We start from the raw sequence: 11,385 nt of genomic DNA, 5'->3' as shown, positions 1-11,385 counted from the left end.
ACAGAAGCTTTTGGTGAAGCTGTAGTCCGTTCCTCAACTGTCTGGATCTGTGGAAAGTCTGGAACAAGGCCGACTTGATATTCAATTGGCTCGCCAAAGCCCTTTTCTTGGTCAAGAAGTTGCTCACTCATCTGTTTCAATTTGTCAGTTAGAATCAGAATGACGTTTTGATCCTGAACAGCAGTAGGAATTGTAGATCAAAATTTGATTTAAGAATTTTCAGAACCGATTCCAGCTTCTGACATTTCAGCTGTTCGAGGATGTAGCTTCTTCTACGCAAGGCCTCGATTACATTTTCTGTTTTGGCAAGCTGAAAGACCCTCTTCTCAGTGTTCATTATTTTCCCATAGGATCCTTTCTTCTTGAAGTAAGCAAAAGAATAAAAAATTCGGACCTTGTGCCACTCGTCAAAGAAATTCATGTCATCATTGGCAGAGCTTTCTATTTCTGCCAAATGAAGATCAACACCTGTGGTCACAGTTGTTCTGAGTCCAAAAAGTTATGGTTCTTCAATCATCTTTCCTTTGCCTTTGTCGGTTGATGAAATAGGCAAAATGGGTCGAAATGCAGAAGACCCCCTTGTTGGTTCTCTAATCACTATTCCAGACATTGGTCTGAAAGTAGAAGCAGTAGATGTTGCTGGAACAGATGCAGCAGCTTGCACTGAAGTAGGGGCATTGGCTCGTGCAGATGGAACCACTTCTGGAAACACCTGTCTGATTGGCACTTTCTCAATTTCAGAAATTGCTGCTGTCTTCTTGATTTTAAGAACAGTCCGTGCTTTCTTTTTGATTGGAGTTGGTAGGGATGGTTGAACATCAACAACAGACTCTTCTGATACTGTTTTATCAGAATCAGTAGAGACGATCACTCTTTTCCTTTTAATCTTTCGTTGAGGTTTCTGAGTCTCAGAAAGAGTCTCTCCAATCTCCTTTTACAAGACAACAAATTCAGTCACGATTGGCTTGGGCCTTAAAGCGAGTATATTCTCAGCATCAATCATTGTTGCCGAAACAGCATCCTGTTCACTTGTAAAAGCGAAACCAGCATCCTTGAGCATTGTGATGATCTGAACAGCAAATCCAGAACTTTTCTTGATGACCATGTCTTTCATGATTCTGAATATGAAATGACTCCAATCCACTTTAGTTCCCTTAGTGATGGCAGCCATCACTTGAACTTTCTCCTTTGTTAACTTGTCGAACGTGCCAGCTTTGACTAATATAGCCTTCGCCACAATATCAGCCAGAATTTGATATTCCATTTTGAGTAACTTTTTGTGGCAAGAAGGAGACAATTCTTCTTCAGTGGCTGACAAAGTGCTAAGAGCAATAGACATTTCTAGCTTGGAAATATCAGATAGTTCAGAAGTACCTGAAAGTGGGAGGAGAAAAGTTGCGCCCAATAGTGCAGCATCAATGGAGATGGATGCATCTCCTTGAGAGTGGACGATCTTTCCTTCATGCACAGTTGCCTTAGCGTAGAACTCCAGAAGAGCATTTTTGTATATCACAGCTGGTGCTTCCAAGAAGTTTTGAAGTCCTGATTTCTTAAGGTCTTGAAACATTTTAACAAGATTCTTATCTTTGACATTGAGAACTGAAGCAAAGTTGACTTGATATGCATTAAGAGTGTATGCTCCGGCCATTTCTCTACGATGAAAGGATCAGATAAAATTTGCAGTAGATAGAAGATGATTAAGAGAAAGCAGTAGCTGAGTAGCAACAGTTTTGAAACGGTAAAAGTGAAAAATGAGAAGGTGATATTTTAAAATGAATGTACAGCCGTCAAGTAAACATAAGGACACGTGTCAGTATTTTTATGGTTGAATATTTGAAAAGACTTGCAAAGTTTGTCAGAGACGCGAATGATTTAAAAATTTGAAATAGGCGGGCTGTCCAGACGGTTACTAAAAATAATCAGAAGAAGATTTGTCGTTTTATGATAACGTCTGCTGGAAGTTTCAGAGTGCTGAAATATTTGAGCACTGTGACAAAACCAGCAAACTTGTTGTTTTATCGAAAAGACAAATACTCTATCTGTTTTCTGAAAAAGGTATAAAAATCTTAGTCTGACTAAGATACTGTTCCCCCTCGGTAAATGCAACTAATAAGTGGATATTAAACACCAAACGACTTTTGGCAATCTTTCAATATGAACCGTTAAAAATGAACAGTCGCAAGAGTCTTTGTGTCTTCCGAAGATTACTATAAATGCCTGCACAACTTAAACGAAGTTAAACATTCATAATCTAAAATGAAAGCTCAAGTTAAAGAAGAGTTAGAGTCTGATCCAGGAGCCGAAGCAAAAATGTTCAGAAGGAAGTTTGAAGATGTCATTCTTTACGTAATGACCCTTGGATCAAACTCCTGGAGTTGTAATGTCAACAATCAAAAAGATTTGTTTCTTTCATTTAGTCGGAAATGTAGCATCGATCTTTTCCAGAGGCTTTCTAATGCAATAAGAGAGTGCTGGTTGATCGATGAAGCTGATGCCCTGTAAAGTATCTGATTATACATTAATGCTAACAAGACCCAAGCTTGCTAGATTCTTACTAGACCCAAGCTTGCTGGAATCTTTTCGAAGTAGACCATCCTTTTCCTGCTGAAGATACTACGATCTGCTGATATTACTGAATGCAAAAAGTTTAATGTAAAGCTTCTTGTTAAAAGAGCATTTGTTGATCTACTGCTTTTACTTCTACATCAGTTTAATGTACTGGAATGGTTTCTAATAAAATTTCAGTTTAAGTACTTGATATTCCCTTCTGCTTTCCTGCAAATAACTTACTGTTGGCTAAATAAGATAAATAACTGATGAATGATGAATAAAATTCAGAAGAAGAGAAGTCGTCTTGATAGCTTCTACTGGAAGATAAAATAAGCCTTGTTTTGTTAATGAGACAAAATACCTTTTGCTTCTGACACAGAATCACAGAATATCAGAATAAAGTTTTTCCTAAATTAGTGCAATATATGGTAACAAATCCGATGAGAGCTAGATATGGGATGTTTCATATATCTACTGTAGTCAAGACTTTCTCGAGCTTTGGTCCCTGGTTTTCATCTATAAATATGAACATGGGTTAAACCAGATAGTCATTCTTAAGAAAAAAAATGGCAAGAGATAATAGTCCTGATTTGGCTGATGAGTTCATGAGAGAGGTGACTGCTGCAAGAAAGGAGGCAATAGAGGTCAAGGTGCTGAAGAAGACACTTGCTACTTGGACTAAAATCCAGGAGCTTAGGTCTTCCTTCGAGAGTGGGCGAACATCTTCTACTAAGGAGTTGATGATGATGTCGAAGTATTATCGACGTCTCCATAGTGCTGATGTTGTCTCTGATGATGACGTCTACCTTCTTATGCTCTTAAAGGAGCTTAAGACTCTGAAAAAGATTGCTTTTTCAGATGAGTTTTTACGTACCTCTACTGGAGAGCTGACCGCTTGGTTGGCATCCTGGAGAGTTTACGTTAAAACAGAAGTGAAAAATGTACGCCCCCATTTCTATTATCTTTAATGAAATATTATGTCTACTGATTGTCTCCATCGTTCAACTTTTACCTTCTGCAAAATTAGAAACTGAATAATCACAGAGAAAAAGTTAAGCCAAAATATCAGATAATGATAAATAATTAAGTTAAATCTATCAATCCAAGTGTATTTCGAAAGTAAGAAAACTTATTCTCAGGGAGAGGTTTTGTAAAGATGTCTGCTGCTTGCTGATCAGTAGGAATGTATTCCAGACGAATGTTCTTCTTCTGCACATGATCTCTGATGAAATGATTTCTGATGTCTATGTGCTTCGTTCTGGAATGAAGTACTGGATTTTGTGTGATTGCAATGGCACTGGTATTGTCACAGAAAATAGGTGATTCGGAGGCTTGAATTCATAGTCTTTTAACTGTTGCTGAATCCATAATATTTGAGAGCAGCAGCTTCCAGCAGCCAGATATTCTTCTTCTGCAGTAGATGTGGCTATGGAGGTCTGCTTTTTACTAAACCAGGATATCAGCCTGTTACCAAGAAATTGACAAAAACCACTTGTGCTTTTCCTATCTAGTTTACATCCTGCATAATCAGCATCTGAGTATCCAATAAGATTAAACGACGAGTCCTTGGGATACCAGAGGCCTACATTTTGAGTACCCTTAAGATATTTTAAAATCCTTTTATCAGCAATGTAATGTGATTGTTTAGGGTTTGATTGAAATCTAGCACAAATGCAAACAGCAAACATGATATCTGGTCTACTGGTAGTCAGATATAACAATGAACCAATAAGACCGCGATACTGAGTTACCTCTACTGGAATTCCACTTTCATCTTTATCAAGTTTAATAGATGAGCTCATTGGAGTAGAAGCAGCAGAGCATGCTTCCATACCGAACTTTTTCAGAAGCTCCTTGGTGTACTTGGCTTGATTTATAAAAATTCCAGTATCAAGTTGTTTAATCTGTAATCCTAAGAAGAATGTTAATTCTCCCATCATGCTCATCTCGAACTGGTCCTGCATTAACTTAGCAAACTTTGCACATAATTTGGGGTTAGTTGACCTAAATATGATATCATCAACATAAATCTGAACTAATAATATGTGTTTGTTTTTGGCTAAGGTAAACAAGGTTTTATCTACAGTACCAACGATGAAACCATGATTAATGAGAAATTGTGAAAGTGTATCGTACCAAGCCCTAGGTGCTTGTTTCAGACCATACAATGCTTTATATAATTTAAAAACATGATTTGGTAACAAATGATTTGAAAAACCTGGAGGCTGTTCAACATAGACTTCCTCTTGTAGTAGACCATTAAGAAACGCACTCTTTACGTCCATTTGATATACTTTGAAGTTTTTGAAAGCAGAAAAGGCTAAGAATATTCTGATAGCTTCGAGCCTAGCTACTGGTGCAAAGGTTTCATCATAGTCTATTCCTTCTTCTTGTCTAAATCCTTGTGCCACCAGTCTTGCTTTGTTTCTTACAACTGTTCCTTCCTCATTTAGTTTGTTTCTGAATACCCACCGAGTTCCAATGATAGCTTGGTGAGAAGGTCTAGGTACTAGAAACCAAACTTTATTCCTCTCAAATTGATTCAGCTCTTCTTGCATAGCTTCTATCCAACTGGGATCCAAAAGAGCTTCTTCAATCTTCTTTGGTTCATCTTGAGAAATAAACACAGCATGTATGTATTCATTTATCATTTGCCTTCTGGTTCTCAAAGGCGCTGCTGGATTACCAATAACCAATGATGGAGGATGAGATTTTCTCCAAATAAAAGGATTTAAAAGGATATCTTCCTGATTTGATATGTTGAGATTGTTCTCGACGGAACCAGTAGTAGGTTCTTGAGTGTCTTCTGCTGGTATTGGCAGATCTAATGTCTGTACTTCTGGTTCCACTATCGGAATGTCTGGTTCTGGATTTTGAAGATCCTTGATGTTTGCTTTTACATCATCTTCACTGTCCAGTTCCAAGTGGATCCTGTCTAACCTGTTACTTAAATCTGACGTGTTAGATATTTCAGGAGCACTGCTGTCTTCATCGAAAACAACATGAATCGACTCTTCAACATTAAGAGTTCTATTGTTGATAATTCTAAAGGCTTTGCTTACAGCAGAGTAACCAAGAAATAGTTCAGCATCTGATTTTGAGTCAAATGCAGTTAAGTGATTTTTGCCATTATTTAGTACAAAACATTTGCAACCAAACACATGAAAATAAGATACGTTGGGTTTATTCCCTTTCCATATTTCATACGGAGTTTGATTGTGCCTTTTGTTGACCATAGTTCTGTTTTGCGTGTAACAAGCAGTGTTAATTGCTTCAGCCCAGAAGCGCTGAGAGATGTCTGCATCTGCTAGCATTGTTCTAGCTGCTTCTTTTAGAGTTCTATTTCTCCTCTCAGCTACTCCGTTTTGTTGAGGTGTTTTGGCAGCTGAATATTCATGATGAATCCCCTGTTCATCCAAATATAACTCAAGATTTTTGTTAGTGAACTCAGTACCCCGATCACTTCTGATTTTAATGATGGAAGAAGATTTTTCATTTTGAATCCTTTTCAGAAGCTTGATAAGGAGGCTACTGGTTTGATCTTTTCCTGCGAGAAATATTACCCAAGTGAATCTAGAAAAATCATCAATAACAACAAGAGTATACTTCATTCCCCCTAAGCTCATGATAGAGATTGGACCAAATAGATCCATATGCAGTAATTCCAGACATCTTGAAGTTGACTTGCTATCTTTGTTCTTGAAACTAGATCTTATCTGTTTCCCAAGCTGACAAGCAGAACAAACATGATTTTTAACAAAATTAATATCAGGTAGGCCATCAACTATATTCTGCTTTTTGAGATGATTGATTGACTTGAAATTCAGATGATTCAATTTCTTGTGCCATAGCCAGTGTTTATTACTAAGCGAGGCAACTAAGCATGTAGGAGTGTTGACATGATTTGAGTTCTAAGAGACTCTGTAGGTGTTGCATTCTCTCTTTCCAGTTAATACAGTAGTTTCAGCAGAATCTCTAACTACACATGAGTGCTTCTGAAAAGCTACAGAATAACCATTATCACATAGTTGACTAATGCTAATTAGATTGTAACAAAGGTTGTCAACTAATAACACATCATTAATGGTTATGTTACCATGGATAATCTTACCTTTACCCACGGTTTTACCTTTTGAGTTGTCTCCAAAAGTTATCTTTGGTCCAGTGCAACTCATTATCTCGGAGAGTAGATTTCTCTGTCCAGTCATGTGTCTGGAACATCCACTGTCCAGATACCATGTAGAGTTACTGATTTCTGTTTTCTTCTGCTGTTCCTGCAAACACAAATTTTAGTATCTGGTACCCAAATCTATTTGGGTCCAAGCCTTATCAGTCCTTTGGGGACCCACATTTGTACAATTTTTGTACTTCGGGTATCCATGGAAGTGTGTGCAACAAAGGTTCTGTTGTTTTTAACATTGTGCATCCTAGTATGTTGTTCTTCCCTTCTGTTTCTGTTGTCCAGCCTGTATCTCTTCTGAACATGTTTAGAATTATAGTACTGGTAGTTTTTAACCTTCATAGGAGGTTGTCTTCCTGAGTTGAATCCACTCATGATTCTAGAACTCTGGTCAACTTTTTCCTTAGGTTTAACATAACCCAGACCATAGTGCATTCTTCTGTTCATCTGATTTACATTCCTTTCTACTGAAACAGTAGGTACTTCTGGTTTCTGTACCACGCTGGATTTCACAAAGTGAATATACTTCCCTTTGCACATATCCAGTTTTGGCTTAGTATTTGTTTCAGAGGTGCCTTCATTATTACAAAATCCGAGACCACTCCTGTCTCCAGATTGTTTTTGTAACTCTTGCATCTTTTCCAGTGAAATAGAAGACTTGTTCCAAGCATTTACCAGTAGTGATAACTTCTGATTTTCAGAAAGCATCTTCTGGTAATCTGCTTTTGCTCTTTCATTCTCCGTTTTTAATTTACTCATCTCAACTTGTAAATCATTACAGCTGTCTACTTGCAAGCAAGTTAACTTACTGTTCTGATCCTTTAAGTTCTGATTTTCGATCTTAACTTCTTCGAATGATTGAGAAAGTCTATAATACTCTTCTACCATGTCATGTAATGCATTAACCAGATCAATTCGTGTGAATTCGTTAGAATCAAAATCAAATACCTCTCCAGATGTCGAGGTTGAATCAGTGTTTGCCATGAGACATTTAACTTCTTCTGCATCACTGTCACTGGAATGACTTTCTGAATCAGATGACTCAGAACTGGAGTCCGCCCATTTGGATTTGCTTTCTTCAGCAATCATTGCTTTTCAATCTCTTCTGGACTTTTTGTCATTCCTCTTGTGATCCTTTCTCTTCTGGTCATCCTTCTTTGGTTTAGGACAATCAGCAATGAAAAAGTGACCTATTTTTCCGCAGTTAAAGCATCCCATATCACCAGATGGTGAATCTTTCTTGAAGTTGCGATTGGGACCCTGATAAGTTCGATGGTTCTTTTTCATGAACCTGGAGAATTTCTTTACAAACAAGGACATAGCATCACTACTGATTTGTTCATGCAGTCTTCTCCAATGTACTGTCAATGATCACAGTAGGTAATGCTTGAGGTACAGCTGTAGCAGCAGTAGAAGAGGTAGTAGCAGTAGCAGTAGCAGCAAGAGCCTTGGTAGGTAGACTTGAGGACTCTTCTCCACTTCTTACCTCCAGTTCGAACTCGTATGCTTTCATGTCTGCAAACAAGTCATGCAGTTCCAACTTGTTTAGATCTTTGGACACTCTCATAACCATTGTTTTGACATCCCATTCTCTGGGTAAGGCTCTCATCACCTTGAGAGCTATTTCTCTGTTGCTATGCTCTTTACCCTAGAGTTGTTAGCTCATTTACCAAGTTACTGAATCTTTCATATTACTCATTTAGAGTTTCACCAGCTTTCATTTTTAGATTTTCGAACTTCTGCATTGCTACAGACAGTTTGTTTTCTTTTGTTTGCTCATTTGCCTCACATATCTGGATGAGCTTTTCCCAAATATCTTTTGCAGTAGAACACATTTTAATCTTGCTAAAGGTATTCTTGTCGAGAATTTTATATAATATATCCTTTGCAACATTATCAAGGTTGGCCTTCTTCTTACCTTCGCTGGTCCATTCACTTCTTGATTTTTCAAACATATGCGGTGCACCCTCAGTAACAGCAACATCTGTGTTAGGCTTTAATATTTTCAATGGATCATCTGTGATGATATACCACATGTCATCATCTTGTGCTGCAAGATGAGCTTGCATTCTAATCTTCCAATCATCAAAATCTTCCTTAGAGAACATAGGGATCTTGCTAAAGTGTGCCATCTGTTGTAGTTTTTCACGAACAAGAATAACCTGCTCTGATACCAATTGTTGAGGATCGAAGTTGAGTTTAGAGGGGGGGTGAATAAACTCTACTCGTTTTTCCTTTCTTTTGATGAGGTACTAAAATCCTGTTAGAGATAGTAGTTTATCTTGTTGCGTATACCTTCACCTAGATTACAATTATAGGTGCGGAAACAATCTGATGAAGTAAGTGAAAGATAATAATAACTGTAGGCAGTAGTTGTTTATGGAAGTTCGAAGATGAAATCTTCTACGTCTCCTCTTCTCCTGTTTCCAGAAGGTATAACTAAAAGACTTTGGATATTACAGTACAACTCTTGTACACACCCACTTCAGAAGGACTTACACCTTTGCCTACTGAAACTCTTAGTTACTCGACTCAAAAAAAACGTGATACAAAAGGTTCTGAAAAGACTTTTTTCAGATTACAAGCTCTTCCTGATAAAGTATAAGTGTTGTAAAAGATTGTGAAGAGTGTAAGAATCAGTAGCACAAGATGATCTTCAAAAGATCAGATATTTGCTATGAAGCGTGTGCTACTTTTCTTTGTGTTGAACTCAAAGTTATCAAGGAATTTCGAGGTTGTCTCGTTGAGTGAAATAGCGTTGATCCTTGAAAAGATATTATGCGTAGAGTTCTCTTTCTGTAAGGGTTTGTTCCATGTATATATAAGCGACTGAGTTCAACGTTTATGATCAGAAGATGTCTTCAGATTTCTGATAGAGTCAGCTTTATTACCAAAAAACAGGTTCCTGTAGAAAAGCTATAAAACAATCAGTCCTGTTTTATACTAAACTCGGTAAAGTGAATTAAATGACTCGTATAGTATTTAATGCTACAATTAATACTAGTACTTGGTAACTTTAACGGTAACATTTAAAGTAGTCACGTTAGGCAACATCTTCTACTGATTATGTTTTTCTATCCTTTCTACTGCTTTTGTTTTACTAGACCAGTAGCTTCTGATTTTCTTTTTGTCTACTGTTTTCTTAAAGAGTGATGCTGGTCTGCTGGTTTTTATTTTCATCGCCACAATTAATACATGTCTATCAAGCATGATAGATCGAGATTAGAGTGGTGATCCGGGCTTAGAAGTAGAGCTGTTGTTCAACACATAACATGTAGTTGATAAACACTAGTTTGTTATGATTTTATTTTGAACAGCTGTGTATCTTGATCAGGTTGTAGATGGCACTTGGTCTTGTAATTAAATAAGAAGGAGCATAACTTGTTGTAGTATTTTGTACACTTGCTTATGAGATGTTCAACTTTAAAAAAAATTTCGACCTAGTTTATTTAATTGATCCTTTTAATCCCAATGATGATTGATAAGATGGAGTTAGCGTCCGGGTCCCCACAGTAAACTTCGTTTCCATTATAGTTACATGCACTCATGGCCAGAGTAGAGAGATCATAGCTGAGTTGTTATATAACTTTAACATCGTGAAAGGGGACCGGACTCTGGTAATCATAGTTGGCTTTGAGAGTAGTCATAGTCTCTCTTAGCTTAGAAACTTCCAAATTTTCCAAGATGTAGGCACTTCTGGCATGGGGGTAGCAACAACATTTGTCATCTCCCGAGAGAACACCATTGCCTTGAGCTTTACTGCTTTCCTCAACTTCTTCTGATTTTTCTCAAAAGCAACAAGACTTGTTATCGTACGAAGTTTTACATAGTCATCAAATCAAGTGATCTCGTGATCAACAAAAACATCGATTTCTTCCATGTGAATGTCAATATGGATTTGCATGGAGGATTTGAAAACTTTTTCTTCGACATTTTCTTCAGAAATAGAATCAAATATAATTTTTTACTTTTGCCATAAACATTTGGGTGTTTAAACCCTGATCGGTGGTTTTAGGCAGAGGATCACGAATAACAATGCCCTTAGGTCTTGGGACAAAGAGAACATGGGATGAAGATCTAGCCTTGATGGAACAATAGAAATAGGTTGTGCTGGAATTGGTGGTGCTGATTCATTAGAAGAGAATACTTGAATTATAGGAACCAAAGAAGGAACATTCTTCAACTATTGACATTGCTATGTGCTATTAACGAATGAGCAATATTCAAGATTCAATACTAGGAACAATCTCAAGGAATCTATGAGCAGAAAAATTATATGAGTAATTTAACCAACAATTACCCACAACCTGTCAGATCGAGATGTCAGCCGAACTTTAACATTGTATCAAAATTTCAAATAAAAGAGGTTGATGAAAGATGATTATAGACCATATTTTATTGATTATCAAATTTCATGTGCTCCATCTAATACACACAACTGATAATTGTTTATTAGAAATAAATTTTTTGAAATATCAGAAATATTTGAAAAATTTTCTCAAGAAATTTATCCACAAATAATCGAGTTTTCTTTAATACAATAAATAGATATCCAGCTCCAAGATAAACCGTTCTACAAAGAAATCAACGGTTTTGTGCATGTAACTTATGTTGATAATTAATCGGTTCAAAATAAGGTTATCATTTAATATAAG

This window comes from Primulina tabacum, chromosome 5 (genome assembly GCF_025594145.1).
Source record: "Primulina tabacum isolate GXHZ01 chromosome 5, ASM2559414v2, whole genome shotgun sequence".
NCBI lineage: Eukaryota > Viridiplantae > Streptophyta > Magnoliopsida > Lamiales > Gesneriaceae > Primulina > Primulina tabacum.
Note: the sequence above shows the minus strand (reverse complement) of the source record.